The 13,928-nt window shown below is 42.7% G+C and overlaps 1 pseudogene; it reads right to left on the minus strand.

Annotated features, from left to right (window-relative positions):
• Nucleotides 1-10,737: 10,737 nt before the first annotated feature.
• Nucleotides 10,738-12,545, minus strand: LOC118674737 (annotated as a pseudogene).
• Nucleotides 12,546-13,928: the final 1,383 nt, after the last annotated feature.

Raw genomic sequence — 13,928 nt, forward strand, 5'->3', positions numbered from 1 at the left:
GCTTATAATAAATTTTCCACACTTTTGCTTAAATCTTCTGGTCCGTGGAGCTCATTCTTCGGGGTTATGAGACACGACCCTGGGAAAACACCTGGGCTCACCGTTCCGGTCATCACTACCACTTCCTTCCCTATCAACCAAACCAACCCACATTGCAGGCGCAGACTGACAGCATTTAGCTCTCCAGCTATGGAGGAGCAGGAATCTGATTTGGCACAACTGGATACTTAAGAGTCAAGGTCAGTAACACAGTAGTATATATTTGTTGGTTTGTTCATGAATTGAAGAGGATGTTACCGAGAAAATAAGTCCGCCATGTAGAAAATCAAGATGATGAGTATGATGAGGCTTCCCATAACAATCCCCAAGACTGCAATGTAGAAGACTTGGTGAGAGGTCTCAGCTGCCAAGGCTCGCTCATTCCATTTGCTGCTGTGCCTTGTCTGATTTGAGGGGAGAGGTAGAATAGGAATAGATGGGCTTAAAAGGATTATTGTATAAGGGTAAACTATGGAACTGTATGGACATAGGGTGGGGACCGGAACCCACAGAGAGAAACAAGGAAGAATTCGAGTAAGGCTTCTGACCAGGAGGAAGAGGGAGGGGAGGATTCAGGGAGGGAGGGCATGACTCAGATTCCCACCTGGATAGAGAAGATCAAGGCTATAATGCCTATGGGAAAACACAAGAAGCAGGCCAAAATCGACAGGCACATGTAATCTTTGGGGGGCTTGTCAGGCAAAATTTCAAATGCCTGGGGGAAGAGAGTGGGTTATGGTTTAGTATGATTTCTGGACTCTACCATCCCCTATAATCTCATCCCTTTTCACACTAATATCTCTCCTTTGCTCCTGTAAATTCTTCATTTAAAACTCTCGCTGACTCTATCTAACTCCCACCATGTCCTCTCTAACCTCTCCCTGTCCCCTAGAATATCTCCCTGTCCCCTAGAATTCCCAGGCCCAACATTCCCCCATGCCTAATTCCTCTCGGTTCCTTGTAACCCTTTCCATGTCTCCCATAACCGCCTCCCTGTTTTCTATAACTGCCTTGCAGATCCCTACAACATGTCTTTCTTGGCCCCATCCTGTTCACCCAAATCTCGCTGACTCTGATGACTCTCACTTGTCCTCCCTGAAACCTCAACTAATCTACTATCACACTTTGTTCCTATAATTGCCTTGTTGTCACACCAGCAACCATGTCTTTGCTTCTGTAAAACAAAGAAGATCCTCACTCAACACTGTAATGGTCTCAGTTTATTTGTAAAACCTTCATTATCCCTTATAAAAATTCTCACCCTAGCCCTAACTGGTTTGGCTCAATGGATAGAGTGTCGGCCTGCCAACCAAAGGGTCCCGGGTTCAATTTCAGTCAAAGGCGTGTACCTCAGTTGCAGGCTTCTCACTAGCCAGGGCCCTGGTCGGGGCTTGTGCAGGAGGCAACCAATCAATGTTTCTCTCACATTGATATTTCTCTCTGTCTTTCCCTCTTTCTTCCACTCTTTCTAAAAATCAATAGAAAAATATCCTTGGGTGAGGATTAAAAAAAAATCTCATCCTATAAAACTTCTAATGACAACAATAGCTCTCTACTCGTCCCTTTTATAATATCCCTCACCTTGTCCCTATGAATCCTTTTGGTCCAGCTATGATCCATAAACTCTCTCCAGGCTCCTCTAGGACCTTCTTTAAACATCCTTCTCATGACACTCATAGCCTTTTCTCTGTCTCTTTATAAAAGCCTGGCCTTCCTCCCTCTAAGACCTTCTCTCTATCTCTCCACCTAGCTTTCTGATCTTTGAGCTCCTCTGTGTCCACTTATTACAGCCTCCTTGTTCTAAAGCTGTGCTCCCTCTACACTTATCTACTTTTAACAGCCTCTTTGCCCGCTTATGAAACCCTCCTTGCCCCCTTAATCCTCCTCTAACTCCTTCCCGCCTGTCCCCCCATAAATTCCCTCCCATCCCCCTCAAACACCCCCATTTGGGCATCTCGATCTGGCTACCAGCAGCCTCTCTCTCACTCCAACCCGCAGGGATTGCCATGGAGACCACGCAAGCCCCGCCTCCTCTCCTGGCTTTCTACTTCTATTGGCTGATTGGAGGTTGTCTGTAATTGAGGAAGACAGTAGTACTGGCCTGGCTGCTGATTGGTCTGATGGAGTGCTGGTCCTTCCTACTTTCTTGTGTGATAGATCAATCCAGGGAGTTGTTTCTATAACAGTTTAGTTTTTGAAAGTGATTATATATTTTGGATATAGTCCTTTTGTCAGATATTTTTTCTTGGTCTGTAGCTTTTCATTTCCTAACAGTGTTATTTGCAGAGCAAAGTTTTAATATTTATGGAATTTAAATTAAATTTCTTTTCCTTTAAGGATGTGCTTTTGGTGTCATGTCTAAGAACTCTTTGCTTAACCGAGGGTCAGGAAGATTTTCTTCTATTTTTTCTCTCTAATTTTTGATAGTTTATATATTTAGATCTATCATTCACATTGAGTTAATATTTGTATAAGATGTGAGGTTTTAGTGGATGTTAATTTTTTTCATATGGCTTTTCACTGAATTTAAACCATTACAGAAAATATTCTTTCCTAATAAATTGCCTTTGGACTTCTTTTTAAAATAAATTGGCCATATATTTATGTGCATTTCTTTCTGCAGTCCTTATTCTTCTGTTCTGTTGATATAGGTGCATATCTGTTTGACAATAACACACTGCCTTATGAATGTAGCTTTACAGTGATTCTTAAAATTGGGTAGTGTGAGTACTCCAATTTTATTTTTAAATGTTTTGACTATGCTTATATAAATCAACAAATCTTGTTGGTCTTTTTTATTGTTGTTTTTAATCCTCACCTGAGGATATTTTTCCATTGTTTTATTTTATTTTATTTATTTATTTATTTTTTTTAGAGAGAGAATGGAAGGGAGGGGAAGAGACATAGAGAGAGGAACATTGATGTGAGAGAGACACATTGATTGGTTGCTCTCCTCACTCCCTGGCCAGCAACCAAGGTGCATGCCCTTGACTGGAATCGAACCCAGAACCCTTCAGTCCATGGGCCGACACTATTCACTGAACCAAACCAGCTAGGACCTTGTTGGTCTTTTAATAGGAGTTGCATTAGAATTACATTTCAATTTAGAAGAGATGTTAAGTCTTCCAATTCATGACGGTTGGAAGGTTCTCCATTTCTTTAGGGCTTTTTTTATTTCTATAATCAGCAGCTGTAGTTTAAACATAGTAGCTCATAATATTTTAAATTTATACCCACCTACCTGATTTTTTGGGAGCTATTGAAATGGTGCTTCAAAAAAATTTTGGTTCCTGTTCATTCATTGCTAGTATATAAAAATGTCATTGTGTGTGTGTGTGTGTGTGTGTGTGTGTGTGTGTGTGTGTTGATATTCAACCTGAGATTTTGCTAAAGTTATTTTATTAATTGTAGGAGGTTTTTTTGGGGGGTAGATTTCTTGTGATTTTCTACATGGATAATCATGTCATATGCAATTAAGGTTAATTTTATTTCTTCCTTTATCATTTGTATGTTCTTTCTTCTTCTGACACTTCATTTGCTGATTAGGACTTCCAGTATGATGTGGAATTGGAGTGATGAGAGTGGACATCCTTGTCTTGTTGCAAATTTTAGGGAGAACATTTCCCCTTTGTCTTGGTAGAAAACCCAATTGATTATAGTGAATTAATTCTATTTATATACTTCTGTTTTTTCCTAATATTTCATTAAGAAATTTTCTGTCTATATTCATGAGAGATGTTGGTCTGTAGTGTTCTGTACAGAATCTCTATCTAGTTTTAGTATTAAGTGAGTTTAGTATTTATGATGGCCTGGGATGAGTTAGGAAATATTCCCTCCTCTTTTATTTTCTAGAAAAGATTATGTGGAGATGATGGTATTTGTTTGGTATAATTTACAAATAACATCATCTGGGTCTGGAGAGTTCTTTTCCAGAAAGGTTTTAGTTACAAAATCAATCTCTTTAATAGAGATAAAATTATTATTCAGATAATCTCTTCATTGTTCATCAGTTTTTGGATTTAAAAAAAAAAAGGTTCAATTTTTATCTAAGTTGTAAAATTTATGTGTGAGGAGTTGTCATGATCCTTTGTTTTTCCTTTAATGTCTCAGGGTTCTGTAGTGATAGTCTCTCCTTTATTTTAAATATTGGTCATATGTGTCTTCCCTCTTGTTTTGTCAGTATTATGAGAGATTTATTAATTTAATTGGTCTTTTAAAAAAAAACAACTTTTGTTTTCATTAATTTTCTTTATTGTTTTTCCCTTTTCAATTTTATTGCTTTCCAATTTTACCTCTTATTTATTCTCTTTGCTTGGGTTTGTTTTGCTCTTATGTTACTAGTTTCATAAGTTACAAGCTTAGATTGCTAATTGGAGACATTTCTTTTTTAGAATAAAATTTATTGGGGTGACATTTGTTAATAATTATATGAGTTTCAAGTATACAATTATATAATACATTATTTGTATATTGCATTTTGTGCTCACCATATTGTCTACTCACAATATATTTGACCCACTTTGCTCTCTTCATCCTCCACCACCTTTCTTTCCTTCTGGGTACCAACATACTGTTATCTATGTCTATGAGTTTGTTTTGCTTGTTTGTTTTTTCTTCCTTTTTTATATCACACCTATGAGTGAAACGATATGGTTCTTGTTCTTTTCAATCTGACTTATTTTACTTAGCATGATACTCTCAAGATCCATGCTTGTTGCTGCAAATGGCAGTATTTCCTTCTTTCTTATGACTGAGTAGTATTCCACTGTCATTGAAGGACAGACACTTCAGCGGTTTCCTTGTCTTGGCTACCATGAGCAATGCTTCAGTGGACATTGCAGTATGTATATCTTTATAAATACACATTTTTAAAAATTTTTTTGGATAGATACCAAGAAGAGGTATTGCTGGATCATAAGGTGGCTTTATTCTTAATTTTTTGAGGAAATTCCATACTGTTTTCCATAGTGGCTGTACCAGTTTACATTCCCACCAGCAGTGTGTGAGGGTCCCTTTTTCTCCACATCTCCTCCAAACTTGTTATTTCTTGTCTTGTTGATAATAGCCATTTTAACAGGTGTGAGTTGGCATCTCACTGTGGTTTTGATTTGCATTTTTCTAATAGCTAGGGAAGTTGAACTTCTTTTCATATATCTGTTGGCCATTTTTATGTCTTTTTGGGAGAAGTGTCTGTTCAGGTCCTCTGATCCATTACTTAATTAGAATGTTTGTTTTGTTGTTGAGTTGTATGAGTTCTTTACATGTTTATAATATTAGCCCCTTATTGGAGGTGTTGTTTACAAATATCGTCTCCCATTTGGTTAGCTGCCTTTTTGTTTTGTTGATGGTTTCTTTTGCTGTGCAGGATCTTTATATTTATTTTTAAAATATTTTATTGATTACAGAGAGAAAGGGAGAGGAAGAAAGATATAAAAATATCAATGATGAGAGAGAATCATTGATTGGCTACCTCCTGCACACCCCACACTGGGGATTGAGACTGCAACCCAGGCATGTGCTCTGATCGGGAATCGAACCATGACCTCCTGGTTTATAGGTCAACACTCAAACACTGAGCCACGCTAGCCTGGCTTCCTGTGCAGAAGCTTTCTAGTTTGATACAGTCCTATTTATTTATTTATTTATTTAATATATTTTTATTGATTTCAGAGAGGAAGGGACAGGGGGAAAGATATGGAAACATCAATGATGAGAGAGAATCATTGATTGGCCACCTCCTGTACACGCCCTACTGGGGATCAAGCTTGCAACCTGGGCATGTGCCCTTGACTGGAATCGAACCCGGGATCCTTCAATCTGTAGGCCGAAGCTTTATCCACTGACCCAAACAAGCTAGGGCTAGTCCCATTTATTTTTACTTTTACTTCTCTTGACTTTGGGGTCAAATTTGTAAAATTCTCTCTAAGACCAAGGTCCACAAGTTTAGTACCTATGTTTTCTTCTATGTATTTTGTTTCAGATCTCATATTTAAGTTTTTAATCCATTTTGAGTTAATTTTTGAGTATAGTGTTAAATAGCAGTCTAATTCATTCTTTTGCATGTGACTATTCAATTTTCCCAACACCGTTATTGAAAGGGCTTTCTTTTCTCCATTGTATGTTCTTAGCTTCTTTGTTGAAAATTAGTTGCTCATACATGGGGACTCAATTAAAATTTTTTTTTTATTGATTTCAGAGAGAAAGGGAGAAAGAGGGAGAGAGAAACGTCAATGATCAGAGAGAATAATTGATCGGCTGCCTTCTGCACACCCCACACTGGGATCCACCCCACGACCTGGCATGTTCCCTGACTGGGAATTGAACCATGAACTCCTGGTTCCTAGGTCGATGCTCAACCACTGAGTCATGCCGGCTGGGCTGGGGACTCAGTTTTGTTCCATTGGTCTGTGTGGCTTGTTATCTGCTTTGATTATTGTACTTTTATTTTTGTTTAATATATTTTTATTGATTTCAGAGAGGAAGGGAGAGGGAGAGAGAGATAGAAACATCAATGATGAGAGAGAATCACTGATCGGCTGCCTCCTGCATACCCCACACTGGGGACTGAGCCCACAAGCTGAGCATGTCTCCTGACCAGGAATCGAACTGTGACCTCCTGGTTCATAAGTCGATACTCAACCCGAACCATGCTGGCCGGGCTGATTATTGTACTTTTGTAGTATAATTTGAAATTGGGAGTGTAATACTTCCAACTTTGTTCCTTTTCCTCAGGGTTGCTTTGGCTCTTTGTTTTTCCATGTGTGCAGTTCCATACAAATTTGATGATTTTTTTGTTCTATTTTTTTGTGTGAAAAATTCCACTGGGATTTTGATGGGGAATGCATTAAGTCTGTGTATTGTTTTAGGTAATACGGCCTTTTAATTATATTGAGTTTTCCAATTCATCTTTCCATTTCTTTGTGTCTAATTCAATTTCTTTCAACCAATCTTATAGTTCTCACTGTGTAGGTTCTTCACATCTTTCAAGTTTACACCTAGGAATTTTATCCTTTTTGTTGCAATTGCAAATGGAATTGTTTTTTCATTTCTTTTTCTGTTATTCCATTATTAGTATATAGAAATGCACCAGGTTTTTGTACATTGATTTTTGTATACTGCAACTTTACTCTATTTGTTTATTGCTTCTAGTAGGTTTTTGGTGGTGTCTTTAGGGTTTTCTATATATAGAATCATGTCATCTGCAAAAGGCGATTTCTACTTCTTCACTCCCAATTTGGATGCCTTAAAACTTTTTAAAAATTTTATTGGGACAACATTGGTTAATAATATTACATAGATATCAAGTGTACACTTTTATAATACATTATCTATATATTGCATCGTGTGTTTACTACCCAAAGTCAAATCTCCATCCATCACCATATCTTTGACCTCCTTTACCCTTTACTACCTCTTTCCACCCACTTTCCTTCTAATAACCACTATACTGTTTGTCTATGAGTTTTTTTGTCTTATTTGTTCATTTGTTGCTTTCACTTTTTAAATTTTTTGTTAATCTTCACCCATAGATATTTTTCCATTGATTTTTAGAGAGAGTGGAAGGGAAGGCAAGAGAGAAAAACATTGATGTGAGAAAGAAACATCAATTGGTTGCCTCCTGCATACATACCAAGCGGAACAGGGGATTGAACCTGCAACCGAGGTATGTGCCCTTGACTGGAATCCAACCCGTGATTCTTCAGTCCACAGGCAAACGCTCTATCCATTGAGCCAAACTGGCTAGGGCTGTTGCTTTCACTTTTATATCCCACATGAGTGAAATCATATGGTTCTTGATTTTTTCCATCTAACTTACTTCACTTAACATGATATTTTCAAGATTCATCCATGTTGTCATAATTGGCATTATTTCATCTTTTCTTATGGGTGAGTAGTATTCCATTTTATATATGTACCACTTCTTTATTCCATCATCCATCAAAGGACAATTTGATTGTTTTCATGTGTTGGCCACCATGAATAATTCTGCAATGAACATAGAGGAACATACATTTTTATAAATAAATGTTTTTAATTTTTTTGGTAGATACCCAGAGGAGGGATTGCTGGGTCATATGGTAACTCTATTCATAATGTTTTGAAAAACCTCTATACTGTTTTCCATAGTAGGTGTACTCATTTACATTCCCACCAGCAGTAACTAAGGGTTCCTTTTCCTTCACAACCTCTCCAACACTTGTTATTTCTTGTTTTGTTGATAATAGCCATTGTAACAGGTGTGAGGTGGTATTTCATTGTGATTTTGCTTTGCATTTCACTAATAACTAGTGAAAATGAGCATCTTTTCATGTATCTATTGGCCTTTTGTATGTCTTCTGGGGGGAAGCGTTTGTTTAGGTCCTCTACCCATTTTTAAATCTGTTTGTTTTGTTGTTGAGTTGTATGAGTTCTTTACATGTTTTGAATATTAGTCCCTCATTGGAGGTGTTGTTTACACATATCTTCTACCATTTTGTTGGTTGTCTTTTGTTTTTGTTTGTTTGCCTTTTGCTGTTCAGAAGCTTTTTAGTTTGATATAGTCCCATTTATTTATTTTTACTTTTAGTTCCTTTGACTTTGGGGGCAGATTTGTAAAATCCTCTCTAAGACCAAGGTCCATGAGTTTGTTTATTAATTTGATAGAGAGAGAGAGAGAGAGAGAGAGAGAGAGAGAGAGAGAGAGAGAGAGATCAATTTGTTGTTACACTTATTTATGTCTCCGTTGGTTGGTTTTTGCATGTGCCTTGACCAGGGATTGAACCCACAACGTTGGTGTATGGGGACAACACATTCTAACCAACTGAGCTACTAGCCAGAGCTCAAGGTCCATAAGTTTTGTACCTATTTTTCTTCTATGTATTTTATTGTTTCAGGTCTTATATTTAGCTCTTTGATCCAATTTGAGTTCATTCTTGTGATTGATGACAGATAGCAATATAGTTTTATAGTTTCATTCTTTTGCATTTGGCTTTCCAACTTTCTCAACAATATTTATTAAACAGGCTTTCTTTTCTCTGTTGTATGTTTTCTTTAAAGAAAAAATAATACTTATTTGTAATATAAACAAAGTCCCGTCGCTGGCTGGGGATGTGTGTGTATGTGAGTGTGTGTGTGTGTGTGTGTGTGTGTGTGTGTGCATCTATGTAGAGACACAAATTTTTCTTCATCAGATCATAAAGCAAAACTGGCCCCTCTTGGCATACTCTCATTTACACAAATCTGATGCATCTTTCTGGGTTTTTCTCTTTAAAAGTAAAAAAGAGAGAGAAAGAGAACCATGTACAGCATGGAAGCTTTTTGGCAATTTCTCGACTGTGGCAAGATTTGAATCTGCTGCCTTGAAGAATCCCTTGAAAACAACCCCAGAGAGGTAAGATGCAGTAGGGCAGAGGCGCCACGGGGCCTTGGTCCCGCTCAGGGACCTGGCCGCTGGCTCCCTGCCCTGGCCCCACGTGGTCCGGACACCAGGTAGAACTGAGGCTGGAGAAGGAACAAAACTGGAGAGGCTAACGGAATCGTGGCTTTGTTCTGTGGATATTGGAGGTGGGGCTGGAGGACAGAGCTCTGCACTCCTTTCACCGTCCACCCACCCTCGCCCCTCTGTGCCTGCCTGGGACGGAAATGGGGTGGGTACGAGGTGCCAGGTCGCAGAAGGCATGGGCAAGAAGAGCGCTGGGCAGGCCTCACTGGACAAAGGGGCTGGGAGTGGCAGCTGACCCAAAGCAACAGCCAGGGTGAGGGACAGACACTTGGGAGGCAGGGCGGGGCCCCCACCACCTGAGCTTCCCCCAGCCATTGGGCCTCCACTGTTACCACCAAACAGAGAGAGAAAGAGACAGAAGTAGTGGGTTGGTAGAGAAAAGGCCTGGGCCCAGGCCCTCCCAGGGGCCGAGCCCAGAGGGCTAATGCTACTGCCTGTGCCCAGGCCAGCCCCTTCCAACCCTCCCCACCAGCAGGACAGCCGCAGGGCCTCTGTGTCCTGTCGTGGTTAGTCTGAGGGACCACCTGAGGGATGGGAGGGAGGGCAGAGACCACTGGCCCAGCCCCATCGCAACGGGCAGCTGTCACCAGACCAGTGCAGGGCCATGGGGGTGGGGCAGGTTGGGGGACGTGGGCACAACGGGGTCCCCCCTTTGAGAAGTGCCCGCCGCAGAAACAGGTGCCACACATGTGCAAAATGCATTTGGTCAAGATCAACACGGGTTCCTCTTTTCCATTAAAAAAAGAAAACAAGAAACCAATAACGGCATTTGGAAATAGGAAGAAAAACAAAACTGAGAACATTTCTCCCTCTTCTCTCGCAGGATCAAGAAAGGGATGAAATATTGGTTTATATAATCCACTGCTGCATGTGGCCTGAAAATAACACTTTTCATTAAAAAAGAAAAGTCAAGAAGACGTGTCCTCACGGTGCCCTGGGGGCTTGGGTTTACCTGCCAAAGTAAAAAGTAAACTCGTCCGTGGTGTCTTTAAAAACGCCGAACTGGCTGGGCCATTCGCAGGAAGAAGCCCGTCTGACTCTGCAGCCCTGAGTCTGAGGCAGGGCCCCTCTGGAGTCCTGCACCGGGAGTGCTGTTGGGCTCTGTCCCCCGGATGGTGAGGGGCTCAGCACCATCGGCCTGGCCTCTGGCCACAGGCGATATCCGGGTTGCTTGGGCTCCCTGGGGAGTCCGGCACCCTGCCCACCGGTGCCCGGCCTCACGTCGACTCCAGGGTGTTGAGCGGGAACAGGCTGTGGTTGATGGGCGTGGAGAAGTAGAGGTGCTCACAGGGTGTGTGGTTGACGCACAGGCTGCTCAGTCAGCCCCAGCATCCGCTCAATGTCCAGCAGCTGCCCCGTGAGGCTGAAGTTGGGTGAGATGTTGGACTTTTCCCTCTTGACAAAGTCGTGGGCGTTGTTGAGTGACAGGTTCATCTTCTGCATCAGGTAGGGCACAGTGACCGTCACGGAGCGGCTGATGCCCGCCAGACAGCGCACCGGGACGCCACACCTCTTGGAGCGCCTCCTGGGTGAAGCTGATGGCCTCGGGGAAGAACGGGAGAGGTTCTGGCTCCGGTGGTCAGAGGTGGGATCTGCTTGTAAAGGGTGTCCCAAAATTCACGCAAGAAGTAGTTTTGATAGAAAACACAGGTTTATAATAAAAAATTGTAAATTTTTTATTGATTCATAAAGTATACAGTATAAGGTTATGTATGGAATAGCATATCAGGTAAATGGCTTCCACGGCTTTCCTGGCACATACGCACTCTTTTGTTGAAATTTTCCATGACCGTTTTGCATAAATGTGGCTGAATTTCGATGAGGCTCATTTTCATCTTGATGGCTTGGTTAACTGACAAAATTGTCGCATTTGGGGTTCAGAAAATCCACGAGTGATTGTTGAGAAACAAATGCATCCACAACGTGTCACTGTTTGGTGCGGATTTTGGGCTGCAGGCATCATGGGACCATTCTTCGAAAATGCGGCTGCTCAGGCAGTAACAGTTAATGGTGCTTGCTATCGAGACATGATAATCCAGTTTTTTGTGCCTAAATTGCACAAAGCCATGGAGGCCATTTACCCGATATGCTATTCCACACATAACCCTATACTATATACTTTATGAGTCAATAAAAATTTACAATTTTTAAATATAAACTTGTGTTTTCTATCAAAATTACTTCTTGCATAAATTTTGGGACACCCTTTAGGTGAACTCGCAGCCGTGCTCGAAGGCGTTGGCAGGTTGGGCATGACGTTGAGGATGTACTTGATGCGGTCCTTGCTGAGCCGGTCCAGGTTGGTGGAGTCCTTGGCGCAGCCGAGGTAGAGGTAGGGCAGGATCTGGACGGGGAAGGCCGGTTGGCTGGACGCCACAGGACTGCTGTCCGACTCGGTGGCACTGTTGGGCAGCTCTCGGTCCAACTCCCCGGTACGAGCAGTCAGAGCTGATGCGCAGGCCCCCCAGGCCCAGCATGGAGGCGGGTGGCGAGCTGTCCACGTTGGTCACGCAGTGCTCTGAGTACTCTGTCTGGAACTTGTTGAAGCCACCTTGGAGGTAGTCGGACTGGCAGCCGTCGTCGCGCAGCTTCTGCAGGAGCAGGTCGAGCACGGAGGCGGGCCCGCCGGGCTTCGGCTGCCACTCGTAGAGCAGCACGGTGGCTGCCCTGCAGCGCGTGGCGAAACGCTCCTCGTCCGCGTGATTCGGGATGATGGGGCGGATGGGCAGGTTGCTCTTGCGCAGGCGGCGCAGCGTGAGGCCGGGGATGGCCAGGTTGATGGCCCTTTGCTCGTGCGGCCGGCAGTCGAGCCGCAGCAGGGACGCGCCACCGCGCGCCGCCAGCTCCTCCTGAAGCCACTCAGCGCTCTCACACGGCATGGTCCCCGCGCCCGTCGCCGCGCCCGTCCAGGTGCCCGCGCCGGACCCGCCCCGGGCACCGACCCCGCCCCGGTGTCCCCAGCCGCCGCCGTCCCCGTGGCCGACATGTGCGCCCGCGCTGGGGGGCCGCGGACGTGGTTTTTCATGGGGAGCGCGGGAGCCCGGGGCCGAAGCCTGGCAGCCCTGACCAGGGACTGCTACTCCGCCGCGCGGGCCCAGGACACGGTTTCCGGCGCCTGCCTCCAGCCTCCGCCTGGCTCTGTTGTTTGTTTTTGGCTTCTTTGTTGATAATTAGCTGCCCATATATATGTGGGTTTATTTCCAGGTTCTCAACTCAGCCCCATTGGTTTGAGTGTTTGTTTCTGCCAATACCATGCTGTTTTGATTATTGTGGGGTCTATAGTGTAATTTGAAGTCTGGGAGTGTGAAACCTCTGGTTTCATTCTTCTTTTTTTTTTTTAATCTTTAAATTCTTTATTAGTTAAGGTATTAGAAATGTGTCCTCATCCCCCCCATTAACCCCCCCCCCCCCCACATGCTCTCATCCCCCTGTTGTCCATGTCCATTGGTTTGGCTTGTATGCATGCATACAAGTCCTTTGGTTGATCTCTTCCCCTTACCCCCACCCTCCCCTACTTTCCCTCTGGGAATTAATAGTCTGATTGCTGTTTCTCTGTCTTTGGATCTGTCCCTGTTCATCAGTCTATGTTGTTCTCTATATTCCACAAATGAGTGAGATCATGTGGTATTTATCTTTCTCTGACTGGCTTATTTCACTTAGCATAATGCTCTCCAGTTCCATCCATGCTGTTGCAAAAAGGCAAGAATTCCTTCTTTTTTACTGCAGCGTAGTATTCCACTGTGTAGATGTACCAGTTTTCTAATCCACCCATCTGCTGATGGGCACTTAGGCTGTTTCCAAATCTTAGCTATGGTGAATTGTGCTGCTATGAACATAGGGGTGCATATATCCATTCTGATTCGTGTTTCTGGCTTCTTGGGATATATTCCTAGAAGTGGGATCACTGGGTCAAATGGGAGTTCCATTTTTAGTTTTTTGAGGAAACTCCATACTGTTCTCCACAGTGACTGCACCAGTCTGCATTCCCACTAGCAGTGCAGAAGGGTTCCTTTTTCTCCACATCCTCTCCAACACTTGTTTGTTGATTTGTTGATGATAGCCATTCTGACAGGTGTGAGATGATACCGCATTGTCCTCTTGATTTGCATCTCTCATATAATTAGTGACTTTGAGCATGTTTTCATATGTCTCTCGGCCTTCTGTATGTCCTCTTTTGAAAAGTGTCTATCTAGGTCCGTTGCCCATTTTTTGATTGGATTGTTTATCTCCTATTGTGTTTTTTACTATCAACAATCATTTTATTTTATTATTATTTTTTTATTAAATCTTTATTGTTCAGATTATTACAGTTGTTCCTCTTTTTCCCCCCTCATAGCTCCCCTCCACCCAGTTCCCAGACCCCCTCTGCCCTTACCCCCGCCCCGTCATCATCCACAGGTGTACGATT

The sequence above is a fragment of the Myotis myotis genome, unplaced genomic scaffold (genome assembly GCF_014108235.1).
Source record: "Myotis myotis isolate mMyoMyo1 unplaced genomic scaffold, mMyoMyo1.p scaffold_m19_p_19, whole genome shotgun sequence".
NCBI classification, from domain to species: domain Eukaryota; kingdom Metazoa; phylum Chordata; class Mammalia; order Chiroptera; family Vespertilionidae; genus Myotis; species Myotis myotis.